This window comes from Pseudophryne corroboree, chromosome 3 (assembly GCF_028390025.1).
Source record: "Pseudophryne corroboree isolate aPseCor3 chromosome 3, aPseCor3.hap2, whole genome shotgun sequence".
NCBI lineage: Eukaryota > Metazoa > Chordata > Amphibia > Anura > Myobatrachidae > Pseudophryne > Pseudophryne corroboree.
The window spans coordinates 268059164-268076517 of NC_086446.1; the positions used below are offsets into that span (position 1 = coordinate 268059164).

General features: G+C 48.1%; 1 long non-coding RNA gene across 1 annotated transcript; it reads right to left on the reverse strand.

The window, feature by feature from the left end:
• Positions 1-8548: 8548 nt before the first annotated feature.
• On the reverse strand, positions 8549-10962 carry LOC135057688 (uncharacterized). Its single transcript, XR_010244303.1, has 3 exons — positions 10599-10962; positions 8912-9061; positions 8549-8802 (listed from the first exon to the last, which is right to left on the reverse strand). It is a non-coding gene; the product is annotated as an uncharacterized LOC135057688 (long non-coding RNA).
• Positions 10963-17354: the final 6392 nt, after the last annotated feature.

The following is a 17354-nucleotide window of genomic DNA, read 5'->3' on the forward strand; positions in this document are numbered from 1 at the left end:
AGAATCATTGAAAGTGATAGGGGTACCCATTTTTCAGGTGATGTCTTTCAAGGAATGTGTAAGTTGATGGGAATTGATAGTAAGCTGCACACTCCGTACCGTCCACAGGCGAGTGCGAAGGTCGAAAGAGTGAACAGCACTATTAAAAATAAATTGAGTAAAGTAATGGCAGAGACAGGATTGACGTGGCCAGAAGCTTTACCCATTGTTTTGTATAGCATCAGAACCACTCCCAGGTCCCCTCTTAATCTGTCTCCTTTTGAAATCTTGTTTGGTCGACAACCGCATGTCATGATTAACCCTCAGGATGATTTGAAATGTAACAATGAAGTAACTGTAAAATACTTAATTAACATGAGTAAACAGTTGAGGAATCAAAATGATAATCTGAAGTTGGTGATTCCTGATTTACCAGATAGTAATTGTCATGACATTGAACCTGGGGATTATGTAATGATACGAAATTTTCTACGCTCAGGTTGTCTTATTGATAGATGGGAAGGACCATACCAGGTCTTATTGACTAGCACCACAGCATTGAAGGTTGCTGAGAGAGAGACTTGGGTCCATTCATCCCACTGCAAAAAGGTTGCTGATCCAGAGAAGTCCCGTGATAAGGAACAGACGGTAGAGGTTGTATCACTGGAGTGTCTGTTCCAGGAGGACTGAGGCGGCACCTGAGCCTTGAAGACCGAAAGCAGTTGTCGACTCCCTTCTCCCTTTTATTGTTTTTCTCCACTTCCCAGCCCCTCTCCCTTAAAATTTCTTTTTCCCCCTTCTCATTCTTCTCTATTTCCTCCTCAAAGATGGACTTGCCCCAAGAGACTGTGATCCGGATTTTGATGTTAACCATGATGTTGACCAGAGCAGTCTGTTCCGGCGAGAGTACCATAGAGGTCGAAAGAGGTTCTGGAATGGGTTCCGATTATGATGATGGAGGTGTAGTTTTCCAAGATCAACCAAACCAACAAGCAAAGGCGAGTATCAGAAAACGATCCGATAGAAGAAATTGTGATGGATTGTTAGCTGAAGAAAATTGTATCTGTAGGCTCTGTGATAATCTGGTTGAAGATGGATGCATAAAGAAATGCCAATCTAGTTTTAATATCCATATAGACCGGCATCCATTGAGTGACTATCACTCCTTAGTGGGTAACGTGTTAAACCAAACAGATTGTTGGGTATGCTCTCAAGTACCTCAGGGTCACAGCAAATCAGGGCTAGTACCATTTCCTTTAACGTTAGGGGAGGTACTTGAGCTAAGTGGTGGGAGACCGGTGGACCGGAGGTTTAACATCTCCAGCCCTCCTAGTTTGAAGCTCCACCAATACCATGTGGATAGGTCCCTCTTATGTTTTAACATCTCCAATCCTAGAAAACCGGGAAATTGGGAAGTGTCATGGAGTAACCACACCATGACCTTTTCACACAGAGCAGATAGAATGCCTACAGATACAGAGCTCGTACGCCACATAGCTAGTAGAGGAAAATCTTTCCGGTATAGATATACCTTAGGAAATAGGATTACTAGAGTTGGAGAGGTATCACCAGGATACTGTGCACATATCGTACAAACCGATACGTGCATTAGGCAGATGGAAGAATTAGGGTCAGGAGATTTCACCTGGAAGGTTTGTAACATGGTCATGTCCTTCTCCGTCCCATATGTTCTCCCCGATGATGCATATTTCATATGCGGGAGAAAGGCGTACAAGTGGCTTGCCCCAAACTCTGAAGGATTGTGTTATATTGGAAAAGTATTGCCTGAAGTGATGACTGTTACACATGACAAAATGAAGGACATACACCGTGGCGCCCAAGCTCCTTATACTCACACTCATTACGAGCACCGAGTTAAAAGACAACTGTCAGAAAGATTAGAGCATCCGGCCTCTGATCTTATCCATGAATCCACCGGGATTCAGGTTCTGGTAGCGTTAGATTTCACTCGTACCGCTCGGGGAGTGATGAATTATAGATACATTTCCGCACTCGCCAATTTGTTAGATAATATCACTGAAATGTATGATGACACGTTTAGATACACTGGAAGAGAACTTCAAGCTTACAAAACAGAACTAGTTCAGCATAGGATGGTTCTTAATTATCTTACAGCAGTAACAGGCGGATATTGTGTTACATTGGCAACACAGTACGGCATAAAGTGTTGCACGTATATCACAAATAGCACCGAGGATCCGGTAGAGGTCATAGACCAAAAGATGGACGATATTCTCCAATTGAAGTGGGAATTTCGTCGAAAACACAATCTCACCCTTGCTGCTGTAGGTGATGAGCTGACTGGTTGGGTGTCATGGTTGAACCCGCGAAATTGGTTCTCCGGTTTAGGAGACTGGGCTCAAGGAGTCATAATGGATGTTGGAAAGTTTCTACTATGTATCTTGGGTGTCGTTATATCGATTGGATTGATATTTAGATGCGGGCAGGCTTTAATGAGGTGCAAACAAAGTACAAAAGTGATGAGCTTGAGGAGTGAGGAAACTGTAATTAACCTGGATTTGATTTATGACCCAATGATAGAAACCAGAATGTGATGAAAATGCGATTATACGGTCCGTTTCTTTCACCTGTTTTTCTGCTTTTCTCCAAGATACAAAGACCCCCTTGGACGAGGAAGCTGACGAGACGAGATGTATACAGACAACGGATTGACCAAAGAAGAAGATTTGACAACTTTAAATATGGACACTTGATGAACTTTGCCATGGATCCCCAGTTTCCCTAGTATTTTTAAACTCACGCTAGCCCAACATTTTTGTAAATCTAATGGCACTGACAAAGCTTGTTGCTCACGCCTAAGGAGCAAAACAGCGCAAAGAAGACGACTCTCAACAGATACCGAACACAACTTCAACAACAGATGTACATTTCCCTGACATAGAATATCATTGCATTTTTCGTAAGTGTTCTTTATCTTCATCTCTACAACCCTCAGGTAACGACACACATAGACGATAGGGAATACAGGCACAGATATCAGCAACCACATACCTCCCCCATTCATGTATCATCAACTAAAATGTGCATCCCCATTTTGTTACAACCACAGCCGAAATGAGCTCGGTAAAGTTTGACAGCCCATCCACAGACCTGTACCACAGGATAAGAAGGAATTCAAATGTATACTTCGCAATACCTCGAAGCTTGATTTACAACACGTACGGCACGATGATACATGACCCCCCAAACATGGATTCATACACACATGCTTCTGCTATCTCACTAGGTCATACCCTCTTCACACCTTCTCCTCTCTCCTCCCCTACCCAACCATGGAAATCAATTAACCCCTGACTTACATTTTTCTCCTTAAATGTTTTGTGGCAGTTATTATTGACTGCCAAAGGGTGGACTGTCAAAGTCAGAAAAATGTCTCAATGCACGTTGCCATATTTGCACCGCACACTGGTCCGCGCTGCGCGTGCGTACGCTCTCCCGTGGAGGCGCATACCCGCAATAGCGTTCACTCGCAGGCGCGGTATGCGTATTTACGGTAGAGTTTATATAGTCGTAGCGTGCGACTCATTCGTTACATGTTTTCACAATTAATGTAGTTTATAGATCATGGTCCCTTTGATAGATTCTGAAAGTTTGGTTAAAATACAATGTCCCAGAGCTGAGGAATCCCTCTTTATATCGTACGAAGGGTCTAACAGGAATCATACAGCAGTGTTTGGTACCCATCGGAAGAGTATTTAATTAGCAATATTCCGGTGTTGGTTTGGAGCGTATTAATCGCTCGTGCGAATAGTTATGGACATAAGAAGTTTATGTCCATTTCTATTAATTACACATACTCAGGTATGCGGCGGGAAACCCAGTTTCCCACCCACCTGAGCTGTTGGAAATCGTCACAGCCCACCTGTATGAATCACCCTATGACCTTTTGTTATGATGCAGGGCCGAATTCCTTCGGCCAATGGACAATGGGATTGTAAGACCAGGAGATTGCATTGTGTGTGGGGCATAAATAGGCAGACCGACCACATCCAGCTCTCACTCTCTCATCAACGGTTATCTGCTGATAGCCGGGAGCTGGATATCGAGGCGCAGGCGATCATACCCTTTGTGCGTAAGTTTCTCTCCGTTATCATTGTCTTTTTGTGAGCCAATTTCTCTCATCTCATCTCTCTCTCTCTCTCTCTCTCTCTCTGTTCTGTTCTCTCATATCTCCCCTAGACTAGGCTAGTATTGTATTGTATTAGATAGTATTGTATTGTATTGCATTTAGGTCAGTGTAGTATTGTCTTTTTGTATTTATTGTTTAGTTCTGTGGTTAGGAAGTCTCTGTTATATTGTAGTGTATCATTTGTACTGTTATCCCCTTTTACAAGTATATTAGATATAATACAGTCAATAGGCTTTGGAACCTAAACCAGCATCTGTGTATTTCCTATAGTGTTAAGTGTTCACTTGAGCGTCGGTGACGCTCAAGCAGCTTTGTAGTTAGTCAGGTTACACAAGGTTGCACTTACACCCTGTACTCACATTAAGGTATTCTTTGTATTTCATTGGTATAAGGTTTAAACATAAAGGTATAGTGTTGTGAGCGTCTGCATCGCTGGTGACCTCCTCGTGGTCTCGAGCGTAAGCTACGCCATAGCGAATCATTACCTAGACATAACCAATAACGTGTCCTGTGATCGCTGGGCCGTGAGCGAACGTGACGCTTGAGCGTCTCGCCTACGGCTGAGCGATCGTTACGCAACTAGTGTACCATTACGGTACTTCTTAAGTAAACAGCGTACAGTGTTCTTAGCTTCATAAAGGGTTGTTATACGACAAAGGAACTTAGCATTGTCAACTACAGACTATATAGTTCCGGATTTGACGTCACACCCGCCCAGCGTTCGCCCAGCCACGCCTGCGTTTTCCCCGGCATGCCTGCATTTTTCCGAACACTCCGTTAAAACGGTCAGTTGCCACCCAGAAACGCTCACTTCATGTCAATCACTCTGCGGCAACCAGTGCGACTGAAATGCATCACTAGGCCCTGTGCAAAACTGCATCGCTCATTGTGCCTGTATGTCGCGCGTTCGCATTGCGCTGCATACGCAGAACTGCCTTTTTTAGACTGATCGCTGCGCTGCGAACAAATGCAGCTAGCGAACATCTCGGAATGACCACCTATGTTCCTTATTGTTGCGATATGTGGCAATGAGGAATGCTGACTTTCAGGGGTGGAGTTTAGAGGAATAAAAATTTTGCTCCATCTACAAACTAGCTTATTTTACTTTATACTTTGCTTATGTGCTGGATAAAGGCTGTCTGCCCAGCAAACTGAAAAATTACTGAGTTTATTTAATTTAATGAATTATTAATTGATTGACTATGGATTACAATAACAATTAATTAGCTAATTCACATTCAATTCTTATACTCACTAGTAAATTGAACAAAAAAAAGGCAGGTCTGTAGTGTGTAAATTTACTGTGCATTGGTTTTGTAATCAATTGGAAACCGATAGATATCAATAGTGGTTAAGGCACAGATTTATCAAGCCTTGTAGAATCCTAACTGCCATGTTACAGGCTGTTTTTGAAGAATGGCAGGAGCTGATTGGTTGGTACTTCATCAGCGTGCAATTTATCACTCTCCAAGGCTTAATAAATTTGGGCCTTAGGGGTCTATTTATTAACACTATTTTTACTAAAAGGAGAGAGTATTGACTGCATAGGAGAGGAAAGAGTTAAACATCTGGGGAGGGGTGGACCTAGCTGTGAGGAAAGTACAGCCTTCTTTAGGGGGAGGGTTTGCTATATATAGGGAAGGAGAGGCCATCTTAAGTCTCTTGGTGATTTGCTTTGGGGTGAGTGCTGCTTTGCAGAATCCCCCCATTTTCTTTTTCGGATTTATACATTTCAGTGTTTTGTCAGCTAGTCATGGGCAAAGTGATTCACTGAGCTGAGCTGAGACACATGACTCAGTTCAGTGAAGTGTCTGGAGTCAGTGTCTCGGCACATGAGTCATGACTCATCTGTAGTGGAATGTGTTGCAGAGACTGCACATGAATCAGTGAGTTGCCAGTGCTGGAGGATCAGTGCTGGACTCATGGAGTTATTCAGCTGCAGTGATTGTACAGTGTATCTGGGGGAGGCAGCTGCTTATGCCCTGATTGTTAATAATATGTTAACATAGATTTTCTGTTATGTTGATATATTATTAATAACCACTTATTGCATACTAGTTATAGAATATGACATTACTTTTGGCTGAGGAGAGAAAGCTTAACAGCCATGAAACACATCATTCATTCTGTAACTAAACCAAATAAAAACGTTTTTGTTTTTTTTTATCTTGCATACTTTGTTAATTGGATGATTTTAGGTGGCCTTGGATTTATTATATTATCCACTATCTAGCCTCCAGGGAGTTTGCCACCCACAATCACACTGAGCAGGATCAGTGAGCACTGAGCCGAGAGCCCTGTACCACAGGGGCTCCACCTCCTGCTGCATGAATCAGATTCATTCACTGAGTCACTGAGTCTACACAGTGTACAACTGTCTCAACTCACTGGCAGACTCAGGATGAATCATGATTCATGACATGGATCAGGCACAGCAGCAGAGCACTCACTGACTGGTAAGTCGTGACTGCTCCCTCCCCCCTCCCACTGGGTGTCACCTGGTATAGCCTCTGGCCAATCACAGCTAAAGACAGCAGAACACACTGACTGAAGGACACAGGACACAGAGTTTCCTCCCTCTGTCTGAGAGAAGCTGCTGCTGCTGCTGTCTCGACTCATGAAACAGTGAGTGACTCGAATCATTCACACTTCCTGATGATTCCAGTCACTGTGTTGAGACATGGGGGTACATTTACTAAGATTCGTATTTTCCAAAATCATGTCCAAGTTCAATCACGAATGACATCGACAGTGTAAAATTGCAACTTTTTGAATTGATTACGACTAATTTACTAAGCTGTCGTATTCGTATTTTTCGTTTCTTCCGATGTCGATGTCATTCGTGCTTTTCTGATGTAGATTGCGGCCGCGTTTGCTATTTCGCGGCCGCGTTGTTGGTTTTTTTTACGACTGCGTCACAAGTCTGTTACGGCAGTGATTTGGAAATTGCTGCCGCGTTTTTACTCCTAAGTTTCGTTTACGTCACGCGGCCGTGATTGGTTGTATTCGTGAAGGAGGAGTGTCTGTGCATATTACTATAAAACCGCCCCAAACACTCCGCACCTCGTGGGTTTAGCTAGTGGAGAGGAGAGAGGAAGGTGTATTTGGAGTTGGTGAGTTTGGTGGAGTTTTTGGTGGATTTGGAGAGGAGTTTGGTGATTGTTGAGTGCTGTACTGTGTGTGTAAGTAGTCTTGTCATATTTGTAGTATTGTTTTTTCACAGTTTGTCAATTTTTTTGTCCTTGTTTTTTTTTTACAGTCTTTTGTCATTGTTTGTGAGTGAGTGAGTGAGCGTGTGTGTTGGCTGTGTGGTGTGTAGTAGTAGGAGTAGTGGAGGAGTGTGTTTTGTGTTTTGATTTTTCAGTGTTTTTTGTTGTTTGTCATGTCCGACTCAGAGGTCAGTGTGGTGGCGGAGGTTAGTGAGGTGGAGGCTGGTAGTGAGGTGGAGGCTGGTAGTGAGGTGGAGGCTGGTAGTGAGGTGGAGGGGGGTAGTGAGAGGGAGGAGGTTAGTGAGGAGGAGGAGGAGGGGGTGCCTGTTGCTGTATTTTCCAGTGATAGTGATGGTGTTGTGGCTCCGCAGCCACGCACCACTACCAAGACTGGCAGGAATATAAAGTTCAGCTATGCTGAAAACATGGCTTTGGTGCGTGAGCTGATGAAGCACCATCGCCAATTGTTTGGTCAGGATGCTGGCAAGGTGTCCTCCCGCAGGAAGTCTGTCCTGTGGGGTCAAGTAATACTTGCTGTGAATAGTGAGGGTGTGGTGAGGCGGACTGAGGACACGTGCCGCAAGCGTTTTTGTGATATTAAGCGGCGTGTCAAGGCCAAGATGGCCAAAGAGGCCAAATCTGCACGTAAAACCGGAGGTGGCCCACCTTTCCGTGCAAGCTATCGGGACTGGGAGGAGCCTGTGCGGGCATTGATTCCTGCAGAAGTGGTGTCTGCTACTCATGTCCGGGATTCGGACCGACCCACGCAGGATGGTAAGTTTGATTTGGTATATTGTTTCAAAAATGTCCGCTAAATGTTGTAAATGTCATTTTTAAAGGGTAAAGGATGCATATATTGTTTTTCACATATTGCAGGCCTATGCTCCCTTAAGGTGTGTTTGTGTTTAGAATGTGCTTTTTTCACCTTGCCTAGGCTATTTCTGAAATTAAATATTGTGCAAAAACATGTGCACTGTTTTTTATAAATTTAAACTAAAAGTTTTTTTTTTTTTTGCGTTAATGCTTGGACATGTGTGTTGTCTGCTTTTTTAAAAATGGTTTTTTTTGTTTTTTTCTTCTGAAAAGCGTTGCAATTTTTGCAACATTACATTTGTAAAACATTTGCAAGTAGTGAATCTCTGCAATATCTGAGGCATAATTCAAAAATGTAACATATTTATTGTGTGCCACATCATGTACATTTGGATATACAACTCAAAATAATGAAGCTAGAAGCTCTTAAGCTGAAATTATTTGTTTAACCAATACCTAATAGATGGTTACAGTACAATAAGGCTTTGCAGTGGTTGTTTTTACACAAAGCATGGTAATAATGTTTGGTCCACTTTTTCAACAGTCACACAGACCAGCCGGCCAGACAGGCCTCAGACAAGTCAGGATGAGGCTGGGATTGCAGGTAAGTCTTCACTGTAGTCACATATTCTGAAAACACATAGAAGTACAAAATATTAATGTTTTTATTTTCACATAGGTTCTGCTTCTGGAAGCCGACCTCCTGTAAGGCGCCCATCACAGGGCTTGGGCCACTTACCCAGGAGGCCAAGTTCGACACGGCGTCTTGCCTCGGAATCTGCGGCTCCATCATCCCCACCCAGGCGACGACTTTCGGCAGTGTCACCCCAGCCACCACTGGCACTATTGGCGAGTTCTCAGAGTGATGAGCCCCGATCACCTCAGTTATCTGGTGAGTAAAAACAGAAATTAAACACATAAGCAATAATATACACAGTACAGTAAATATGTTGTTAGTTGGTTTGGAGATTACATGTTTTCCAGAACAAGCAATGTGTTGTTCCGTCTTCAATTGCTAAAGGTGCTAAAAAATTATTATATAAGGTCTTAGTGGATGTTCTCGACAACATCATTTTTTTTAAATTTCAGATTTTTAAAAAAATTGAGCCCACACACGTGCACATTTATTAAAAATATGAATACAATTAAATATAAAAAACAGTATCCACAACATTATAGTGTTCACACATCTCCCCTGTCCAGTATGTAGATGGCTTACTTGCTCGGCTCCTCTGGACTATCCAGGTAAGTAGTCTATATCGTGGTCAGGGGAGGGAATCTAACAGTGTAATGCTGTGGAGGGGAGTTAGTTAGGTGAGGATTATGCAAATCTGTCTATGTTTCCGCCTGTGTTGGTATATATGTTTTTTTACCTAAAAAACATTATAAGTTGTTAAAATCAACTGTAAAAAGTTTAAAAATGGAGTATTATGAATGTAGTAATGTGTAGCATTAGCCTTGAAAAAAATATACAAATAAACATTGCATGTTGCCCACCCCATACAGAGCACAGCTTGATGGCCGACGTGGACCAGCAGGGCCAAGACCAACAGGCAACCATCACACTGCAACTTACACCTGTTGACCCAAGCCAGCCAATACAGTTGCAGGATATCCCCCAAGCATCCATCAGTCCACAACTGGCACAAGCTCCGCCCCCAAGCCAAATACCAGATGATTTTTGGGCCAGTTGGACAAGCCAACAGGCCCAAAGCAATGCCAGCCTGACCGCACATACACAACACCTTGCCAGTCTGCCCCATCATCTACCGCGTATTAGTCGCAACTCGGGCAGACTGATAGTACAAGTAGGGTGAATGGCTACCTCAATGGAGCAAATTAGGGCTGACAACAGCCAAATGCTTGCACATTTATCCCGCATCATAGATGAGCAACAGCGCCATCAGCAGGCTCTCGTTCAGCTCATTCAGCACAACCAAGTGGTGAATGAGTCGTTATCCAGGATTGTAGCCAGCCACACTGCTACCAACACTCAGCTGATTGCAAGCCTAAATAATTTGAGCAGCAATATTTCACTGATGGGAGCTCACCAAGTAACCTCCAGCTCGGGGACCACGACCCCTATCTAAACGCCAGTAACCTCCCCTGTTCGGCGTTCCTCAAGAGCACGTGCCAGTGAGCCAGCACCCAGCACACACAAGCGCAAAAAATAACAACAATGTTATTTGAAAAATAAAAATTTGTATTTGACAAACACACAACTTCCTGTGTCCGTCTCCAACATTGTCAAAGCTGCTCTGTATGTATGTATGTTTTTCATGGGTAATGACTGAAAATGTATTTTTAGCATAAACTAAGCACAATGTACACACCACTATAAACAACAAACAGTAAGTAACAAAACACACAATAGAAAGTAGTGCAAAGTGTTTAGTCAAGGATAATTACAGCCTAATAAAACTGACCTGAAAAATATCGCAGGATCACTTCTTGCCGTACCTGCCTCCCTACATTTGTACTCACACTGTCACCAGATGGTTCTAACTCCTCTGCTTGCTGACTGCTTTCTCCCTCATCATGTGCCAGATGTTGACTTAAACACAGATTATGGAGAAAACAGCAGCAGAACACAATTCTAGTCACCTTTGAGGGACTATACAACAAAAGGCCGGCAGATTTATCCAGACACCGAAACCGTGACTTCAGCACACCAAAACATCTTTCTATCACATTCCGCGTAGCCTTATGTGCATGATTGTAACTGTGTTCAGCAGGAGAATCAGGTTGGGACAATGGAGTAAGGAGCCAAGAGTAGCAGCCGTAACCCCCATCACTTGAAAAACATATATAGTCAACATTAGTACATATGTTAGATTATTCTTTCACCTCATCAAAACTCGAGTTTGTGGTTAAAATACATACACACCAAACATTTTAAACATACCCAACAGCCAGCCATCAGGCATTTGTCCCTCCTCAAATTTATCGAAGAGCGATGACTGACTGAGGATGAAGGAGTCATGGCAGCCACCAGGGTAACCTGCAACAACACTCATAATTTTTAAGTTTGCATCACAGACCACCTGGACATTAGTTGATTGTGCCAGATGCCTATTAGTATATATATATTGGCGGCCCTTAGGTGATCTCAGCTGAACGTGTGTGCAATCTATGGCCCCCAGCACATTGGGCATGCCAGCAAGCTCATAGAAAGCTACCCTGACAGCACTCCACTCCGACTCCTCGGTAGGGAAGCAGATTGAGGCTTTAATGTGTGGCTCCAACACATCCAAAAGCTGAGTGGACATTAAAGAAGCTAAGGTGAGTGTCATGTTAGGTATTCTCTACAATACTGTGTTGTTTCAACTTCCAGAAGCAACACTTAGACATAACCGCATATGTATTTTTAGACTCACCTGCATCAAATATCTTGAAAAGGTGGGCTGTGAGATACCAATGACGTCGCCTGCCACAGCCTGGAAGCTCCCAGTAGCCATAAAGTGTAACACAGCAAGGAGTTTGTGTAGGCCTGAGACAGAGCGAGAGCGTGCTGTCTCAGGGTCTATGCCCAGTTTGACAAGGTCATACAGGTGGAAAATGTTGTTTCTATTTAGGCGGAACATCTGTATGACCCTATCATCGGACAATGCATTTAAGTTTAAACGCCCTCTAAAAAAACGAGGCTGGCGCAGCCTCCGCGGTACCTGGACAACCTGTTGACCATGTTCACTTACCTGGGCCTGATTCCTGGAAGCCTCATGGAGCAGTCTAAGGTATCCCACAGCAAACCAAAAATCATTGCCACACACCACAGCCGCCATTTCAGAGTGAGAGAAGTTCAGAATGTGCCTGAAACACTTTTATAGGGCCAAACATTCAGGTGTGAGTAATGGATAATTGAGTACACATGTAAACGCGGTTTTCAAAGGCTGGCGCGTTTTTTTTTAGGAAAAAATTACGATTTGTAATTTTTCGCGGCCGCGAATGCATTTTCGCGGCAGCAATTACAATTACGAATGGTTAGTAAATGACCGAGATTCATATCTAAACAGGCGTAATTTGACCGATGGTGTATTCATTCGTAATTTTTTACTTGGACTTGCAAAAAATTACGAATGCCCTCATCACTGCCGTGATTAGTGTTTAGTAAATTACCGAGATGACACTTTGAAGAAAAAACGCCATCTCGGTCAAAATCGGGACCTTAGTAAATTTACCCCAGAGAGTCAGTAGCCATCTCTATTGTCAGCTCCCTGCATTTAGGTCACACATCAGTGCTCTGGCTGCCACTCGCCCACGACGGTCCGCCGGGACCCCAGCCCGTTACCGCTCATCGGGCGGTGGGGGCTGGTTCCGGGGGCGAGCTGGCTGGCCCTGGGGACGGCGTCCCGTCTCCTAGGGCCTCCTCGAGGGATCTGGCGGAAGCCGGGCCGGATGTGACTGGCGGGAGCGGCCGACGAGGAGGATCAGAGAGGGAGTCAGGCCACCCGGAGGTGGGCGGGCAGCAGCCCTTGCCTCCGGGCATGGCCGGGGAAGCCCCAGTGCCGGGTGCCCGCGGGAGCGCGCCGCGCCAGGCGCTCATCCAGGGACCGGAGACTGAGTTCGATGCCCAGCTCTTCCCCCTTGCCGGGGCCGGCTAGTGGTTCCAGGCGGGGGGAGGGCACTGGGCGGGGGACGGGCCTCGCACGGCGTCATCCCCAAACGCTTCGGCTGAGAGAGCACGGACCGGAAGCGGTGGGACGCGCGCGTGCCCACGCGCGGCGCCGCTCGCGCACGTGTGCGCGCAGCGGCGCCGCTTTCCTCCTTGTCTCCTCAGCCCTCTCCCCCGCAGCCGGAACACTGTGTGGAGCGGGGAGGGAGGGGGAGAGGCAGTGATCAACCAGGTTAAGCTAATGGAGCTCTTAATGCAGGAGCCCAGACAAGAGGCCTTGTGGTGACAGAGAGCAGTGGGGCGCGCGCCCGAGGTGCGCGCGCGCCCACGCTCGCCTCTGGCGCCGCTAGCCGCGCACGTGTGTGCGCAGCAGCGCCGCCGGCCCTGCTGTCTCCCCTGCTATCTCCCAGGCAGCCGGAGTCCGGCGGGAGCCGGGGGGAGAGGGGAGACAGGGCAATTATGATCACTGGCAGGGCAGTGCGATACCAAGGAGAAGGGGTGCGGCAGCAAGAGGCCACCGGGTGCGCGAGCCCGTGTCCACTGAAAGCGGAGCAGTGCGCGCGCGCTCTGCTGCGCCGCGGGGTTCCCGGTCTTTTCAGATCACTCCCCCAGGGCCGGAATCTAGCGGCCTGCGGGGAAGGAGGGGGACAGGGAATGGGTTAGTGGCCGTGGGGCTGCTGCACGCGCTGCAGGAGCTCGCGGCGGTCCCCCCCCCCCCTCTGCGGCATCGGATAGTTCCGATACACGGGAAGAGGGGACAAATTCGGAGGCGAGGGCAGTGCGGGCGTCGACAGCGGTGCCTCTGCTTTCCCGCAAGGGCAGCGTGCGTCGGATGCCCGGCACACGCATGTCGGGCGGTGAGTGCGTGGTCGCACGCGGGCCCCGGCGAAGGACCCAGGACCGCGTTTTGGGGCAGTCACGACCCCTCCGGAGCGCTGGCTCGGCCCTGGCCACAGCGGTGAAGGTGTTAGGGCCGCTAGCCGCAGCTGCCTCCCCTAGAACGGCTGTTCGTTCCGGCGGGCTGCGGGCTATGGCGGCGCAGCGGGTGGCACGCGCCTGCCGTGAGCTCGGGACGGTCGCTGCAGAATTACAACAGGGTCCAGGGCAGGACGCGGGGGAGCTCACGGCCGCAGCGCCCCCAGCACCGAGGCCGCGGCATGTGCCGCGAGTGCTGGAGGGGTCCTCCGCTTCTTCCTCTTTTTCAAGGGAGCTCGGGGATGAGGCGATGGCAGATTTCGAGGAGGAAGGCAGCGATTTGGACGCGCCGGAAGATTCCATGTCGGGGCAGTCGGCGGCATCAGGTAAGGTGGTGCAGTCGGTATTCGGGTTCCTCCACGAGCTCTAGTTCGCGTAGTTCTTCCTCTTCCTCATCTTCAATGTCGTCACAGGCGTCCGAAGTCAGTAGCACAACTAGGGCAAAGAAGCGGGCAACTAAATTCGCCAAGAGGGCAGCGGAACAGGCGCAAGCGGCTTAGCGAGGAAGCGCGTAGGGCCAAGAAGCTCGCAATTTGCCCGGTGTCGTGCGATTCGTCTATACTGCTGTACTGCGGGGGCTGCGAGATAGCTGCCGCAAGAAGATTTGGAGGGGCGACTTCGTGGACGTGTTCGTATTGACGAAGGTCGCGAAGAAAGAGTATAAGGTGGCGGCGCAAAGAAGGGCATCGGGGCTGAGGCATTCCGTACCTTCGATAATTGCCTGGCCGGGTTCTGGGTCTTCGCGGCATCTTACCTGGAGGACAGGCCGGCAGAGCACACGAATATAATTAGGTACCTGCATCTCGTACATGACATGCAGCGCACGTCTTCGGGATCGGAGTGGCGCAGGTACGATCAGGAATTCAGGGAACAACAGGAAGGTTTGCAGGTCATGGACTTCGGGTTCAAGGACGTTGAGGTTGGGCTCAAGGTCACCCGGGCTTCGCTACAGGCGGAGGAGCGCCGGAAGCCGGGGGCGGACGGGCACCACGCAGGGTCGTCCTCCCAGTGGTTCGGCGCGGACGGCGGATTGGCCAAGTCAGGTAGGTCGGCAGTCCGCGCAGGGGGGCGTGCCACCACAAAAGGAAAATGTTTCACGTTTAACAACGCGGCGTGTTCCTTCGGGGGATGACTTGGTCATCTCTCCAGTGGGGGTGGTTCCTAAGAAGGCTCCAGGCGCCTTCCGGCTCATTTGAGTTCGCTTTTAGGTGTGTACTGCCGGAAGCTGTGAAGGGCGACTGCGGGGTGTGCCAGAACGCACCATTTCGTGCGTTTGTCCTCAGAGATTAAGAGGGATTTGGCAATATGGGCCTCGTTCCTCGAGGACTTCAACGGGGTGTGTATATGGCAGGCCCCAATGGCGGACAGCGCTAGGTTGCAGCTGTTCACCGACGCAGCGGGCGCCTCTGGATTCGGTTGCCATCTGGAGGGATCTTGGTGCGCGGCCTCGTGGCCGGCAGAATGGCATCGCGGGGGTTTCACGAAGGACCTTTTGCTTCTGGAGTTTTTCCCATTATGGTGGCGTTGGAGGTCTGGGGCGATCGGCTGGCTAATCGCAGCATTTTGTTTAGATGCGATTATCTGGGCGTGGTGCATGCGATTAATAACCAGAGGGCAAAGTCGTTGGTGGTTATGCGGGTGCTAGGGCAATTGCTTTTGACATGCTTGCATAGGAACCTTTGGTTCCGCGCGCAACATGTGCCCGGTTTGGAGAATGGGATTGTCGACGCTTTGTCGCGAGGACAGTGGGAGAGGTGTTGGTTGTTGGCACCTGAGGCCAACGAGCAAGGTTTTCATTGTCCCGGTTAGGTTTGGCAGGTGATCGGGCCGGACTGGAGGGTCTAGCGTTGCGGTCAGTAGCGCCAGCCACGCTCAAGGCTTACGAACAAGCTTGGAGTGAATGGGAGGAGTTTGTCCAAGGGCGTCAGCATCAAGGTAAGAGTAGGCATCGGCTGATGCTTTCTTTTATGTGGCAGCTTTACGTCTCCGGTAGGTCACGAGCAGTGGTATCGCGGTATTTGGCAGGCATCTCATTTTTCTGCAAGCTGCGAGGCGTCCCTGACGTAACAAAAAGCGAGGTTCTGCGGAAGGCAATGAAAGGGTGGGCGCGAGTTGCGCCGTCGCCACCGGATAGGAGGCGGCCCATCGATGCGGCTTTGTTGCCAGCCGTCATCGAGGCGGTAGGGCGAGTCGCGTCGTCCAGGTTTGAGACGCTTTTGTTTAGTTTGGCGTTCTCAATGGCTTACCACGGGGCCTTTCGAGTTTCTGAGTTGGTAGCGCCTTCCAAGAGAGCAGATTCGCGCATGCTGGTCGGGGACGTGGTAGTGGGTGAGAGGTCCTTGCTGTGCAGGTTGCGACGCTCCAAGACGGATCAAGTGGGGAGAGGGCGCTGGGTTACAATGGTTCCAGCGCTAGAGGAGAGCGTTTGCCCAGTTGGCTGGCAAGGCAATATGTGGTGGTGCGACCCGTTAAGGAGGGGTCTTGGCTGTTGCATTATGATGGGCTGCCAGTCACGAAATACCAGTTTCGTTGGATGCTGAGTCGTTGTTTGGCGGGCTTTGGCCTCCCACCCACTGCTTTCGGTACCCATTCCTTTCGCATAGGCGCAGCGACGTCGGCTGCTGCGGCGGGTTGCTCCAGAACTGAAATCCAAGCGGTGGGGCGATGGAAGTCGTCAAGTTACAGATGATATATTCGCCCCGTCACATGAGAGGTCGGTTTGCGCTTGGGGCTTTGTTTAAATGGCAATGTATTACGTTGTTCCAGTTCTGTGATTTTATGGTGTTGTGCGTCTGTTGGTGTTCCCCCTTTTTTATCCTACTCAGGGATTAGCTACTCGCCGTTGCTGGCATGAGTCGGCAGCGGGGGTCTGGAGTTATTTGCGATTTTTTGCCTGACTTGACGGACTGAATTCTAATCTATAATTCGGCTAATTTGGTCTAATCAGAGTCCCTCAGCAGGTCTTTACGTTTCACCTCCAGCTGAGTTATTACATGTGTTTCCCATTTTATATCCCCCCCCCCTTTTTTATTTCATTTGTTTTATTTGATCCTTCCCCTTTGTGTCTTTAATTGCGCTTTAAATTGGCAACGGAACATGGTGCAGTCGGCTAGGCCGTGACTGCTGCAATGGCGAGATCTAAAGTTTTCTTTTTTGGCAGATCCTTCAGTATAAACAATTAATAAGCCTCTTAGTAATCAATTCTACCCCTCTTTTTCCCTTCAGGATGGTTCGGAGACTATTTGCCCATTTGGGTGGTTGGCCACTCTTACATTTACTGGGCGGCCAGGTTTGTGGCCTCGGATGGGTCTCAGGCATTGCTAGGAACACAGGGTGTCAGATGGCTTGGCTGGCGAGGAATGATGTGGGGTGAGCTGAGGAGTAGGTTAGTGAGTCAGGCCAGCAAGCATGGAGTCCCTAGGGTTTTGGTTGTCCATATAGGTGGCAACGACCTGGGGAAGAGGACATCCTTGGATCTGCGGTGGGCCATGATACAGGATCTGGCAAGTGTGACCGCGGCATGGACCAATTGTGTGTTGGTTTTTTCCATGATGGTGCCAAGATTGTGTTGGAGGGGTGTGGCGGATGGTCGCCA